This window comes from Phascolarctos cinereus, unplaced genomic scaffold (assembly GCF_003287225.1).
Source record: "Phascolarctos cinereus isolate Bilbo 61053 unplaced genomic scaffold, phaCin_HiC Scaffold_4;HRSCAF=312, whole genome shotgun sequence".
Lineage (NCBI taxonomy): Eukaryota > Metazoa > Chordata > Mammalia > Diprotodontia > Phascolarctidae > Phascolarctos > Phascolarctos cinereus.
The window spans coordinates 53313150-53329360 of NW_027555847.1; the positions used below are offsets into that span (position 1 = coordinate 53313150).

The window sequence follows — 16211 nt, forward strand, 5'->3', positions numbered from 1 at the left end:
TCTCTCTCTTTCACCCACATCCACCCGCCCACCCACCCATCCACACCCTCACACACCTCTCTTTGAGATATAGGCCTAGCAATGGTATTGCTGGATCAAAGGTATGTACAGTTTTATAGCCCTTTGGGCATAGTTCTAAATTACTCTCCAAAATGGTTGAAACAGTTCACGACTCCATGGACAGTGCATTAGTGTCCCAGGTTTCACAAATTCCCTCCAACATTTATCATTTTCCTTTTTTTTTTTTGTTGTATTAGCCAATCTGAAAGATGTGAGATGGTACCTCAGAGTTGTTTTAATTTATATTTCTGTAATCAATAGTGATTTAGAGCATTTTTTTTCATGTAACTATAGATAGCTTTGATTTTTTTGTCTGAAAACTGCCTGTTCATATCCTTTTACCACTTAGCAATTGAAGGATGACTTGTATTCTTATAAATTTGACTCAATTCTCTGTATATTTTAGAAATGAAGCCTTTATCATAGAAACTTGTTGCAAAACATCTTCCCCAGTTTTCTACTTCCCTCCTAATTTTGGTTGCATTGGTTTTGTTCGTGTAAAAACTTTTTAATTTTATATAATCAAAATGATCTCTTTTATATTTTGTAATACTCTCTATATCTTCTTTGGTTCTAAATTCTTTCCTTATCCATAGATCTGACAGGTAAACCAGTCTATGCTCTCTTAATTTACTTATGGTATCATCTTTTATGTGTAAATAATGTACCCATTTTGACCTTATCTTGGTATTCAGTGTGAGGTGCTGGTCTGTACCTCATTTCTTCCATACTGTTTTCCAGTTTCACCAGGAGTTTTTTTTTTTTTATCAAAAAACAAATTTTTGTTCCAAAAGCTTGGATCTTTGGGTTTATTATATACTAGATTACTATGGTTATTTACTATAATATATTGTGTACCTAATCTACTCCATTGATCCACTATTTCTTTCTTTTTCTTTTTTTTTGGCTAGGCAATGGGGTTAAGTGACTTGCCCAGGGTCACACAGCTAGTAAGTGCTATGTGTCTGAGGCCATATTTGAACTCAGGTCCTCTTGAATCCAGGGCCGGTGCTCTATCCACTGCGCCACCTAGCTGCCCCTGATCCACCATTTCTTAGCCAGCACCAAGTTGTTTTGATAATTACTGTTTTATAATACAGTTTAAGATCTGATGTGGCTAGACCATCTTCCTTCACATTTTTTTCATAGATTCCCTTGATATCCTTGACTTTTTGTTCTTCCAGATGAATTTTGTTATAATTTTTTCTATCTCTATAAAATAATTTTTGTTAGTTTGATTGGTATGGCACTGAATAAATAGATTAATTTAGACAGAATTGTCATTTTTTTTATATTGGCTCAGCCTACCCATGAGCAATTAATATTTTGTATAGATCTGACTTTATTTGTGTGAAAAGTGTTTTGTAATTATGTTCATATAGCAGCTGGGTTTGTCTTGTCAGGTAGACTCCCAAGTATTTTATATTGTCTATAGTTATTTTAAATGGAATTTGTCTTTCTATCTCTTGGTGCTGGATTTTGTTAGTAATATATAGCAATGTGATGATTTATGTGGGTTTATATTCACTACCTTTTCAATCTGCAGCGAGTCACTTAACCTGCCCTCTGGGTCCCAGGTTCCATATCTGAGAGGGTCAAACTAGGTGGTATAAGATCCTTCCTACCTCTCAGTTCTCTTCTTAGCCAGCCTCTGTCTGCTTCACTGTAATATCCTATTTAGTAAGCACCCACTGACCTTCACAAATCTTTCCCTTCTCCCTCATTAAAACTTACCTGACCTCTGTTTCATTTCCTCAGGGGCCTGTTGGATAATAATAAGCTCTCTAAAGAACCAAGCTGGGCTAGTGGGTTAAGGGCTGAAAATATTTGAATCATTCCCATCACCGTCAGTTTCTACTTGTGTGGCCTGCAGCAAGGCCTTTTACTGCTCTGAGCATCAGTCTCCTCATCAGTGAATTGAGACAGCTGGACTCAGTGACTTCTATGATTTCTTCTTTCTCTAAATCAATGATGTTTTGATGTTTCATGTGTATCTCTGATCCAGAACTAAGAACACTTTCAGAGGGGATTCCTGCAGACTATCTTAATCCAAAGGAATACCTTGAATGGAATGGAAAAGCATTTATTTCATACTTACTGTATGCCAAACACTGGTAACAGAAATAGAAAAGTGAGCTAGGTCTTGGTCTGTATATCCAGAGGCTAGTCAGCTGCATGACCCTGAGCCCGTGTTTGGTACCTCTGTTGAAATATAGAGATGTCACACAACTCAACTCAGTGTTGAAACCGTCGATAGCAGCCATCACTTATAGCTTAGAATACATACCAGATGTCATGACAGAGGAGACCTGGAAAAGCCTGCCCCTTACCTCTGTTTTCCTGAGTAGTTCTTCAGTCTTTAGCATTTGTGCCCGACCTGTGGTAGAACATTCCAACCTCATATTGGCCTGATCAGCCACAGTCGGAAGCACTGTAACTTGCCTGTAGCATAGTGATATCATATTGGTCCTCTTCAGGAATGGAGGACAACCAGCCAACTGTATCAAGAGCCAGTAGATGTGTGTTCTAGTCCAGACCCTGCCATCACCTAGCTGTGTGACCTTAAGCAAGTGTCTTCCTCTTTCTTGGCATCAGTTTCCATACCCCTAGAATGAAAGGGCAGGGCTAGGAGGCATCTTCTAGTGCCTTCTAGATTTCGAGTTATAAACTCTGGTCATCTGGCAAATGAGAAGTTTGGATTGTAGATGATGACAAGATTGGAAATGGAAGGTGGGAAGGAACCTCAGAGGTCATCTCATCCAACAACTCCCTCATTTGATAGATGGAAACTGTAGGTTAAATAATTTGCCTAAGTTCCCACAGATGATGAGTCACAGAGCTGGGAATTCAACCTAGGTCCTCTGACTCCAAATTAGTGTTCCATTTACCGTACTCTAGGGTACTTTGCAGCTCTAATCCTTGATGATTTTGTAGATGACTGGTGGGCCTTTGCTTTGCACTTTCCTGGAGATGTTATCCCTATGCCCCCTTTTTCTTGTTGATAACTCCCCAAAGGCATCCATTCTCCCTCCCCTCCACCCCATGCTTCTCAAGGCCTCAGATCCAGCGCTATCTAGAATTGCCTCCCAGGAACAATGACCCAATCTCCTCTCCTTCCTGCTTCCCACTGAAAACCCATGGGTCCTGCCTTTTATTCACCAGGACTTTGAGTTTAGCTTGTTGCCAGGGAAAACAATTTCATTAGCCAATTCCCAGCAAGATGTTAAGGGCTGATAATGCCTTAATGTGCAATTCTCCCCTAGGCATTTTGTAATTTTACAGAGGAGTCCTAGGGACACAAGGAATGAGATACTGTGAATTTCAGATGTCAGGATGGAATGTCAATGCAGATTTCCTTTTGGGGGGGAGGGGAGGGAGAGGATGCTTCCTGGCACTCTTCAAATCATGTATGGATAAGTAATCACAGGTTCACTGGGCAGACCCCTAGTGGGAAGCAGCATGTTGGGGGAAAGGTGCTAGGTTGGTAGTCAGGAATCCTGAGCTAACTTGCTAACTGTTTAATCAGGGATAAATGGCTTCTAAGTCTCAGTTTCTTTATCTGTATAAAGGGCACAGTAAGAGTTACACCACTTACCTCACACAATTGTGGTGATAAAAATACTTGTAACCCTTAAAGCACTATAGGAATGCAAGCTATTATTGTACGTGTCCCTTGATATTTGACTGGATGACATATAAAGCCTGTTTCATCTCTTCAGATTCCATGGAAAGAACACGGGGTTTAAAATTAGAGGACTTGGGTTTGCAGTTTGCCTCTGCCACCCAATATCTCTAACAAGTGACTTTTCTTCTCCATGCTTCATGTTCTTCATCTGTAGCTTGCTCTGCATGCTGGGAATTGGGAGGTGGTTTCAAAGGTCACTCATTGGTTGTGTGACCTTGGGCAACTCACTTTCCTTTTCGGTATTACATTTGTTCCATTTCAAAAATGAGGAGTTTGGATTAAATGATTTTGATGGCTTCTTCCTAAATTATGTCTCTTTTCAGTCTAACTGACTCCTGGATATCTCTGCTTACAAGCATTCATCTCTTTCCCCATATATTTGTGAAGTAGAGAGGCTATGGATTCTGAAGTATGGTTGGCCCGGTCTGGCCTGGCCTAGAGATGGGCGTTCCCAGTGAGCCTTCTGTGGAGGTCCTGGCCTGGATGTCTGATTGTAGAGGTGGTGATCACAGGTCTCAGGGGAGCTGTAACTGCTCATTTTTCCCCATTGCCCCTTGCTGTCTGCTGCTGTTTTATTAGCTTATTTTTCAGAGCCACCAGACAGGCTAATGTGCTGTAGGAGAAATTACAGGATACAGCATTGGCTGGTTCCTGAACCTTTGGAGCTAAGGACAATCTGAAGGAAGGCTGAGGAGCTGTCCAATCCCTGGTGGCTGTCAGACAGAATCCCCCTCCCCTGCCTTCTCTCTCAAGACTCTACTAGCATTTCAACTATGTTGGTTTCAGAGGGAGAAGTCCCTCTCCCCTCCCCCCACCCCCTTTTCAGGCTTTAGACTATGGAGGTTCTTAATCCTTTTTTTTTTTTTTTTGGTATCATGAACTTCTTGGGCAATCTGGTGAAGCCTGTGGACCCCTTCTCAGAATCTTGATTAAATGAATGAAAAAAGCGTCTATTAAAGATTTATAGTATATGAAACACCATCCTTTTTTTAAATACATAAACTAAAATGCAGAGGATTACAAAGGAAATCAATTAGATTGAAATAAAGTTATCTAAATATTACTTTAAAAAGTTCATGGATCCCAGATTAAGGACCCCTGATTTACAGAGTAGTCAGCATGGGCCGTTATAGATCAGGGGCTCTTTATATTTTATTGTGTGTGAGTGTGATAGAATCTTGTGGACTCTATCAACCCCTCCTCAGAATTTTTAAGTAATTGGAGGAAATGCTAAATTTCAGTAACAGGTTACTTAAATAAAGTTGTATTTTTTTTGTCTAAGTTCTCAGGCTCCCTATAATCTATGTCCTGATATTAGGTCAACAGCCTTCACTTTAGAGAAGAAAATAGCAGGGTTGAATTTGCTTCTAAGGTGTACCTTTTCCTTTCCCTCATCATTTCCTTTCCTTTCTCACAGTTTTTGAGAACCCCCACAGCTGTGGCTGACGTTATACGCTTGGTTGCATTCCCCTGCACACGCTTCTACATATGCTTATACCCAGGATTTCTCATATACGTACATCCAGGTGCTCACTTTCAGGCAGACAGACACACATGCACATCTTCCTATTTACATACTTCCTTTTTTGGGCGGTCAAGGAGCCCCTCCTGCTATATAGATGAGTCCCATAGATCCACTCAAGTTTGTTGTTCTAATATTTATACACTCACATACAAATATTTGTGCTCTTAGGCAGACATATGTGCATAGACATAGTCCCACACAGCTCTAGGTGCTGATGCACTGACAGACAGATGCACGCTCACTCATATTCTTTTTCACATCTACGCAGACATGAGCCTATGAAGATCTACCCATGGATATAAACTCACATAAAAATAATAAGGACATTAATAATGAAAATAAGTAACATTTTAATAGAGCTTTAAGGTTTGGCAGGAATGCCACATGTTATCACATTGAACCACATACATGTACAGAGATGCTTTTACAGCCAGGTAAACATGAACACACATACTTCCTTACACACCTGAATTTCAGCACAGGCATCCTCATAGACAGGTATACCTTTCCTCTTACATAGGAATGCATACTCACACACAGACATACACGTGCTTTTCTACCTGTCGATGACACAGATATGCTCAAACACAGATACACAAATGCAGAGTTTTACAGCATTCTTTTTCCAAAAAGTCCTGACTCATCATTTTCCCTCTCCAGAACCAAAAGATGAGGGATTTTTGGCACCCTTGGGTCCATAGTTGCTGTGTTTTTACCCTCAAGCTCAGGAGGCTTCACCAGCAAAAGCTACTTAGTATAGAGGTCTCAGCTGGCCGTGTCTCTGGGCTGTACCCAGCTGGTGATCCTAGCATCTTCACTGAACCTCATAGTTACCTTTGGCCACCCCCAGGATCTCATGGTGGTTGGTTGAGGATGAGGGTTTGGGTTGGCTCATCCTCTTGACTTTTCCCATGTTTCTCCTCTTCCCATTAGCTCATGGAGGAGACAGGCTTTTGGTTGCACCATTTTTGTATCTTCCTTCATGACCTCGGGGCAGTGGCTTGAGGTGACTGCTCACCTCTTGGTGCTGGGAGAACTTTTGCACCTCTCCTGCTATTTCCCAGACACCTTGGCTGTCTCTCAGAGCCCTCAGAAGCTCTCAAGGCTTCCACAGCTTAGAAAATTGACCTCCCCCACAAGGAATCTGGCCTGACTGCCCTGCCCTGGTAAATTCCTTTTTTTTTTTTAATTTAAAAATTGATGACATCGAAGGCTCTTCTAGCAAGGGAAAAGTGGGCAAGGCAAGTCATATTTCTATGTGAGAATAGGCTGAAGACATTAGGATTCATATGTCTGGAGTCTCCAAGCCTCAGCCACATTCAGCAAATTTTGACTTGCTCCCAGATTGGATTCACGTGAAAAGGTGATAAAAATAAGTAGGTATTTAAATACAGAACATCTTAAAACAGAAATGCTGGGCATCAGGAAGTTATTTTTAGCACAGAATTCATTTGCAAATGTCACAGCTAACATCCTTCACTTCATTTTTGAAAAGATTTTTTTTCCCTGTTTTTAAATCCTTCCTTCGAAAGATACATTTTTCTTTGTTAAGTTAACTAAGGAAATATTACTTACCTCCCCCCTTCTAATCTGGTATTTTTATTAAGGCTTTTCAACTTATTCTTGAGGCACTGAGACGTAATAATATGTAGTCATTTAAATGCTAATAAGAGGAAATAGAAATGCATAAATCCAGTGTGGTCAGAATATTCTCAGAGATTCTGAGATGCTTAGAACATTAGGCCTGGAAGGGAGGGAGAAAAGGAGAGAATAAGCATTTATACAGCACTTACTATGTGCCAGGTCCTGTGCTAAGCACTTTCACAAGCATTATTTCTTTTGGACCCCCCAACGACCCTGGGATGGAAGTGCTATTGTTTGCCCTGCTTTAGAGTAGAGGAAACTGAGATAGATAGAGGTTAAGTGACTTGCCCAAGGTCATATAGCTAGTAAGTCTTTGAGTTCAGATTTGAACTCTGGTCTTCCTAGCAAAAGTTCCTACACTCTCTCAGCTGGATCATCTAGATTTGTGCATGCCCGCACAGAAACTAAGGCCCAAGGATGGATTGTGACTTTTGCGAGGTCAAATAACTGGTTTGGGCCATGGTTCTTTTAGTGGTATAATAATAGCACACTGATTCTAGAGTCGGGGCCACAGGTCTAATGGTACAATAATAGCACAGTGGTTCTAGAGCCTGGGCCAAAGCTTGAATAGTTCAGTAGTAGAAAGCTCACTGGCTGTAGAGTCTGGGCCAGCTTAACAATGTCCTGAAACTCTGGTGCCGGGGGCAGAGCATAATAAGCCAGAGGTGATAGTGCTGTTACATTCTGCCCTGGCCAGATCACATCTGGGGTACTGTATTCAGCTTTGGATATCACAGCTTAAGAGAGCATAGTATAATGCTAGGTTCCTGGACTTAGAGTTAAGGAGGCATAGGTTCACATTCCAGCTCAGGTACTGTGTGATCTTGTACAAATGATTTAATCTCTCTGTGCCTCAGTTTCCTTAGATATAAAATGAGGGGGCCTGACTTAATAATTTCTTAGTTCTATTCCAACACTAATTCTACAATCTTCTGATCTCTGAGCAAGTAATTGAAAGGCTGTCTTGTGGAAAGGGATGGGGACTGAACCTGTAATTCTTTTGGTGAAGGGAACTCTCTATCAATGCAGATAAGTGCCTTCACAGCAGCTTGTAGTCTTAGAAAGTTGCCCAGAGCACTGAGAGGTTAAATGTCCCTGCCCAAGATCATATAATATATGTCAGAGGTGGGTCTTGGTACCATGTCTTGTTGGCTTTGAGGATAACTTTCGGTCCACCATTCCATGTTCCTTTCATGGAAGAGGAATTAGTTTGTTATCCTCATCCCCCAGAGGACAGATTGAAGAGTAATATGTGGAATGTGGAAAATGACATCTGTAGATTTGATTTAAAGAAAAACTTGGTCTCAATTAGAGCTGTCCAGAAATGGAATGGGCCCTTAGAACCATTGGTAGTGGTGGATTTCCCATCACTGGAGATCCCCAGGCACAAACCAGTGATGACCTGTTCAGCACATTGTAGAGGAGAGTCCTATTTCTGCTATGAGTGGGACTTAAAGACTTCTGAAGATCCCTCCAACTCTAACATTATAAGATTCTGTGACTCTGAAAGTGCATTCCTTTTTTTAAAAAATCAGATTGGGGAAACCAAGGCTGATTACCTATTTAAGTTCCCACATTGAATTAGTCATAGAGAGGGAAGAATGACAGGACAGTTGGGAGGGGAAGGAGAAAAAGGACAGAAAGGGAAAAAAGGGACAAAGGGAAGAAATCTAGGGTCACGAAATTTAGTACTGGATGGTGTCTTACAACCTTACTTCTTTCTAAGTCTCTGCACCTAAATCTTCCCTGCCCTTTCTTCTATACCAAAGCACAAATCACAGTTCTAGTCCTTGAGGGAATTACAATGATAAATAAGATGGAACCTCTTCCCTGAAGCAACTAACAGGGTAATAGCCCACAATAAGCTCCCTCACCTCAGGTTTTATGGCTGTCCGAGTCCTATAGTGCCAAAACCACTTTGCAGCTAGGTGATGTAAGAGTGCTAGACTTGGAATTAGGAAGATCTGAGTTCAAATCCTCCCTTAGAGACTAGCTATATACTCTGGCTAACTTTAATCTCTCTTAGCCTCAGTTTCCCTATCTGCAAAATGAGGATAATATAGAGCCTACCTCACAGGGTTATTGTGAGGCTCGAATGAGTTAACAAATGCAACCTTAAAGCATTATGTAAGTATATCATTATATAATACATTATACAAATATAATATATTATATAAATACAATATATAAATAAAATATGTTATATATAATACATAAATATAAATGTTAGTGATGCGTGTGATGATGACAATGACAGTGCTTTCATTACTGTATTTGAGGATTATTATTTAACTTTATATGTAGCAATACCTTTTTTCCCTTGAGGGCAGGGCCAATATCTCATTTTTTCCCCTTTCACTAAATTAGTGTGATGTTTTGTAAAGAGGACTCTCTCGATAAATATTTAAGTATAGAGCAGTAGAAGATACTTAAACAGAGGGAAAACACTGTATAATATAACAAATAACATTTATAGAGCACTTACTATATACCAGACATTGTGCTAAGTACTTTATAAAGGTTAAGTGACTTGCCCACGGTCACACTGCTAGTAGGTGTCTGAGGCTAGATTTTTTAAAAACTTTTTATTAATTTATTTTGAATTGTCAACAATCACTCCCATAAACTGTTGAGTTTTAAATTTTTCTCCCATTCCTTCCTCACCTCCCTCCCCAAGACAGTGCGCAATCTGATGTGGGTTATACAGATACATTCCTATTAAACATATTTTCACATTAGTGATGTTGTAAGTAAGAATTAGAACCAGTAGGAGGAACCACCAGAAAGAAGAAACAAAACACAACAGAAGAAAAAAAATAGCAAATAGTATGCTTTGATCTGCGTTCCAACTCCATAGTTCTTTCTTCTTTGTGGATAGCATTTTCCATCACAAGGCCTTTGGAGATGTCTTAGATCCTGTCTTGCTGAGAAGGGTTAAGTTTATCAATATTAGTCATTGCACAATGTGGCTGTTATTGTGTACAATGTTCTCCTGGTTCTGCTCACTTCACATCAGACCATACAAGTCTTTTCAGGTTTTTCTGAAGTCTGTGGGCTCATCATTTCTTATAGCACAACAGTGTTCCATTACATTCATATACCACAACTTGTTCAGCCATTCCCCAATTGATGGGTATCCTCTCAATTTCCAATTCTTTGCCACCACAAAAAGAACTGCTATAAATATTTTTGTACATATGGGTCCTTTTCCCATTTGTCTGATCTCTTTGAGATATAGCCCTAGAAGTGCTATTGCTGGGTCAAAGGGTGTGCACATTTTTATAGCCCTTTGGGCATAGTTCCAAATTGCTCTCCAAAATGATTGGATCATTTCACAACTCCAACAATGCATTAGTGTTCTAATTTTCCCATATCTTCATCTGAGGCTAGATTTAAACTCAAGACTTCCTCATTCTAGACCTAAAGCTCTATCCACTGGGCCACCTGTCATGAGCTGCCTCATGGGTCTTTGAGGAAGATTTGTCTGAGGGGGGTCTGCAGAATGGAATTAGTTTCTGTTTGAGATTATCTCAAATTTACCTTGTCTATATCATATATGTATAGACTTGTTAACATGTTGTTTTCTCCGTTAGAATATGAGCTTCTTGAGTGCAGGGACTGTGTGTGTGTGTGTGTTTTCTTTCTTTGTATCCCCAGCACTTCACACAGTGCTTGGCACATAGTAACCACAACTGTTTGTTGGATGTGTTTTGGTGAGAATTTCTTTCTGGTATGGATTAGCCTAGGTGGAAAATTAGGCCCCTTCCAACTTGAGGAAGGGATGAGTCTAAGAAGCATTTTTAAGGGAGAAATACACCATAGTGCAGAGAAAAGAGTGCTGGATGAGGGGTCAGAAGACCTGCTTTCTAATCCTGGTTCTTCCACTGACTCCCAATGTACTTCATTACATTGGGCAAGTCGTTCAGCCCCATTTTGGCCTCAGTTTCCTTATTTGTAAAATGAGAGGGTAGGATTAGGAGTTTAAATTGATGATTCCATGTCTTAGAAGTGAAATGGACAGAAACTAATCACTCTTTGCTTTTAGCTGCTGCTTGTCCAGGTGGTATTTATGCAAGGATTGGTTTATGACCAAAATGATTAAGCAGACAAACTCGTTTGCATATAAATGGGGTGCTTTTCCTAGCGGCTGGGACTCAGGGTGATGCTTCGGACTTGATTGCTTCTGGCATTTGGGCCCTGAAGACCTTGTCCCCATGGCTCAGAGGAGGGAAAAGGCAACATAGAGATACTAATAACAATAGTAAGCTTCCATTTATCTAGCATTTTAATATTTGCAAAATGCTTTACGTAGTTGTTTCACTTTATTCTCATAACAGCCATGTGAAGTTGCTGTTATTTTTAAAAATAGGACTTGTGATTTCATTGTTTTAGAAAACTCAGAGAAAAAAAAAACTCCTTGTACTAGTCCCTGGCATGGAGAAGTCATGTAAGAAATGATTTTCAGCTGGTTGAATTGATTGTTTACCAATTCAGATCACCTACTTTGCAATTTTATAGGTTTAGCAAGTTGCCTAGCTGCTATTATTATCTTCTTTTTATAGAGGCTAGGTTAAGTGACATGCCTGAGTAATGAAGCTAAGAAGTATTAAAGGCAGTACTTGAACCCAGCACCTTCTTGACTCCATAGTCAGCATTCTGTTGGACATACCATGCTACCTTTCCAGGAGAATGGGAAGAGAGACTGAGAATCAGGTGACCTGAGTTCTTGTATATATGACATTGAATGACTCTTCCCCTTATCAATACCTCAGTTTCCTTATTTCTAAAATGGAGTTATTGGGCTGGTTTATCTCTGAGGTCCCTTCCTGTCCTAAAATTCTATGCTCCGTGATCAGTTTTTGATACAGTTCTCTTCCTCCCTTGTCTCTCCATCCATGTGTATCACTGGACACTAAGTACACAGTTTCTTTCTTTGTTTCTTTTTTTTTTTTAAATAAATTTATTTATTTATTTTTAGTTTTCAACATTCACTTCCATAAAATTTTGAGTTCCAAATTTTCTCCCCATAGTGCCCAGTTTCTTTAGAGTTATCTCTTCATCCTCAGGAATGCAGAGGTCAGGTCACCTAAGAAATCCACAGTTCTAGACTGTCCAAGAACAATAACAACAAATGCATATTAAATGTCTTTTATGTTAGGCCCTATGCTCAGTGCTGGAAATAGAAAGACAAAAACATAAATTGCAACAGTTCCTGCCCACACTGAGCTTACATTTTACTGAGGATGGAGGGATATAACATGTACACCGAGAAGTAATATAAGATAATTTGAGGAGGCAGGGAATACTAATAACTAGAGGCAGGGTGATCAGCAAAGGTTTCTAGTATTAGATGACAAAAAAGGTTTCTAGTAAGAAGCAAAGGATGGCATGAAAACATAGGTAAAGACATGATTTCCAGAGATGTGGGATGGCCTGTATGCAAAGGCGTGATGGTGGGAGAAGACACGACAAATTCAGGGAGAAGCAAGTAGCCTACTTTGGCCATAATGTGGAGAGATGTGAGATATTGGGAGAGGTTGTTTCTAGCCAGACTTTGAAGGGCTTTGAATTCTAAACTAAGGATTTTATATTTTAAATTCAAATTAATAGGGAGCCACTGAAGCTTCTTGAGTAGGGGAGTAATCGTATCCTCTCTGTGCTTTAGGAGGATTATTTTATGGCAGATGTATGGAACCTAGACTGGAGAGGGAAACTGTGGGAAACAGAGAAACCAATTAAAAGGCTACAATAGTTCAAGCAACAGGTGACGAGATCTAGACCTTGAGTGGTGCCCGTGTGACATCCCAGATAACCTGACTTCTGCATGTGTATGCCCAGCAGAATTATAACTAGGATTTTTTTCCCACTAGGATAAAACAGTTAGGGTGGCAAGGTGACAACAGAACAGAAGATGGTTAAACTGCAAGCATAATTGAGTTTTGAGTCCGGCTTTTACCCCTGCAGGGATAGGGGGTTGAAGGTCAAAGTGGTGAGGTTCTTGGGATGGAGGCATCAACCTGATAGGATCCTGTTAGGATCTATATGCTACAGGATAACAACCTCATAGGCTGTTACTCTGGCCAAGCAATAGAGTAGCTAACACAGGTTCCCTTCTCCATGAACTCTGTCACTGTGTAAACCACAGAGGTGAGCAGAAGCGTTTGAAGTATGGGAATGACAGTCTTCTCAACTGGAAGTAAGCACCATCCCTCTCCGCCATGGAGGAAGTGTTCCCTCTTCTACGTCAGAATCTTTGGACAAAGCTCCAATTGTCCCACTACAGTTGTAGTTCTCACATCCAGGGTATAATGGACATGTCTACAACAAATATTAGCTTGTGTCTAAAGACTTAAAGAAGAGTGCCTGAAGGTACTGATGATGGTTTTGAGAAGGGAGAAGCTCTGGCAATCTAGATTTAGGCCAAGACAAAATGCATTTTATGAAAGGTAGACATTATCTAAGCCAATGACTTTGAGAGGGAGAAAGGCTTGTGGTGCTCAGCTAGAACTCAGTTGAATCCAACTTCTGGATCCTTTCAGTCATCCAGTAGAATTAATACCATTAATACCAGTCCTCATTACTTTTTGGTTTGGATTTAGACCAGACGTGCCTGAAGGATTTGGCGTCTCTGGTTTTCTATAGTTCCTATGGAAGACAGGATCTGGTATATCCGGGGTAGAATTGTTATGTATTGGCCCATCTGATTTTGTCACAAGAAAGGCTTCCACTGTTAGGAAATACATTACCTCCAGAAGTGCAGCCCAATCCAATTGGGGCAATCCTGTTTTTTCCCTCTATTGAATCAAAATCTGCCTCCCTATAATTCCCATTCATTGGTTTTCATTTTTTCCTCTGGGGCCAAGCGGAATGAATCTAATATCTCTTCCACATGAAAATCTTTCAGATATTTGGAGAGAGATAATGTCTTTTCATCTCCAGGCTAAGCCTTTGTGGTTTCTTCAACCAGTCTTCACATGGCATGGCTCTGAGCCGCCTCACCATCTTGGTCCCTTTCTGGAAATACTGCGGCTATAATCTTGGGCATGTCACTTATTCTCCTCTTCCCCATTAGCCTCATTTTCCTCATCTGCAAAAGGATATGGTTGGATTAGGTGGCCTCTGAGGCCAGTCTTAGCTTTAGCTCTGTTGTCCTATCATCCTGTTCACCCTTGCCAGGCATCCTGCAATCAACACTCCCACATTTATGAAGACCCTCCCCCTCAACCCTGAACTCATTCTTTGTAGACGTCTGTCTTCCTTCTAGTTTTAATAAACTCGTCTACCTCAATCATTTAAGGCTCATCCTTACTCTTGTATCTCTCACACATCTTTTCCTGCTCGTCTTTCCCAGTCGCTTTCCTGGCCATTACAGATGAATGGACAAGGGGCAGCTAGGTGGTGCAGTGGATAGAGCTCCAGCCTTGAAGTCAGGAGGACCTGAGTTCGAATCTGGTCTCAGACACACAACACACAACATGTACTAGCTGTGTGACCCTGGGCAAGTCACTTAACCCCAATTGCCCAGCAAAAAGCAAGCAAGCAAACAAACAAACAAACAAAAACAAATGAATGGACAATGACATAATTGATATTGAGAAGACCTTGGAGAGGAGACTATTAATCAAGGCTACACCCCTTACCCCTTCTTTTCCACTGGATCTAGGGCCAGTTCAATAGGAGAGCCATTCAGACTCAGAAATTCTATAGTACCTTCCATTTTCCTCTTCTTTCTGGATTTTAGGTAGGAGAGGAAGGGAGATGGGGGAAGGAGATGTTAAGATCCTCCAGGGGAGAGTTCTACAGTGGAGAATCTGGTGGGTGCCTTCCTGGATCTACTTAGAACTCTGAGAGGAAGGGCTAGGAATAAATCAACCCACTTCCTTAGAGCCTTCTTTTCCCAGACCTGGATAATGTCCTTCAGGCCTGTTCCTACAAGGCTTTTGGTGGCAAGAGGATGAGAGTTCACATTTGATCTGGGTGTTTTCTTACTTGGAACTACCTACCTGTTAAATGTGGAATCTTTGAAATCTGTCTTCCTTCAAAACTCATCTCAAACTTCATCTTTGGGAGGAGGTCTTTCTTGGTTCCCTCAGTTGCTAAGATTACCTTCCGTCTACTCTATATTTTGTAAGTACCTATTAATATCCATTCAATGCAAACTCCTCAAAGACAAGAGTGTTTTTGCTTTTTTTTTTTTTTGTATCTCTAGTGTTTAGAATAGTGCTTGGCCCATCCTGAGCAAACACTTGGCATCTATAGGATTATAGCTGTAGAATTGGAAGGTATTTTAAAGGCCATCTAGTACAACCCTTTAATTTTACAGATATAGAACCCAAGGCCCAGGGAGGGTAAATTAATTGCTCAAGGTCATGCCAGTAGTGAATGTCAGAGGTGGGATTTGAACTCAGGTTCTTTGAATCCAGAGCTAGCACTTTTTTGTTCTGTACCAGGCTTGTTGATTGATGTAATGTAAAGTACCTGGAACTCTTTGATGAGAGAGAAAGAGAGGAAGACAGAGGAAAAAAGGAAGAGAATAAGAAAAAGAGAGAAAGGGAAATGAGTGGGGAAAAGAAGAATAAGAGAAAATATATGGGGAGAAAGAAAGAAAAATGGAGAGGAGGAAAAAAAGTGTGAGACGTTTTGGCTGTCCTCCATCCATGCCTCCTCTCTGGGACACCTGTGTTGGCTGCCTCCTGCCCATCCCTAGAACATGTGGCATAGTGCCCCGTCCCTAGCTCTCAGGTGTGTCTGAAACCAGTGGAAGGAGAGAAAGCCATTGCTACTTCCAGGCTCTTTGTCACCCAATGCTTGCTGTGGCTGGTGGCAGACAGGTATTCGGTGTCCCCTTGGGGGATTTGGTTCTTGGGCTGGCAAGAGCTGCAGATACATTTATCTGACTGCCTTCCAGGCTGGCAAGGGAACTGCTTCTGAATTTTTTTCTCTCTCTTCCTGTCTTTCATTTCTCTCTTCTTGGACTGACAAATGGTTCCCATAATGGACCCAACCCCAAGGAATGGGGGCCCAATTACTTTCTTGGCCTTGATGGGTCTTGTGGGACTTTTTGGTGCTTGTCAGATGAGAGATTGATAGAGCAGTGAGAACTGGATCTCATGCTGGAGGCCACGAAGCTGTTGGACTAATGACTTCCTTATTAATATGCATGAGCTGTCTCATTTAGCGGGTGCTCTTGGGACTTGATTAAAGTAAGGAGGACTGCTGCTGTGGGAGAGACCAGTGTGCAACTCAGTTGGCTGTGCCTTCTGTCTTGGAGAGAGCAGGGACCATGTCAGTCTGGTG

At 41.0% G+C, this 16211-nt stretch overlaps 1 protein-coding gene across 12 annotated transcripts in view; it reads left to right on the forward strand.

The window, feature by feature from the left end:
* The window catches only part of ATP2B2 (ATPase plasma membrane Ca2+ transporting 2), a 404797-nt gene that overhangs the window by 143982 nt on the left and 244604 nt on the right, over positions 1-16211 (forward strand). The window lies entirely within an intron of this gene.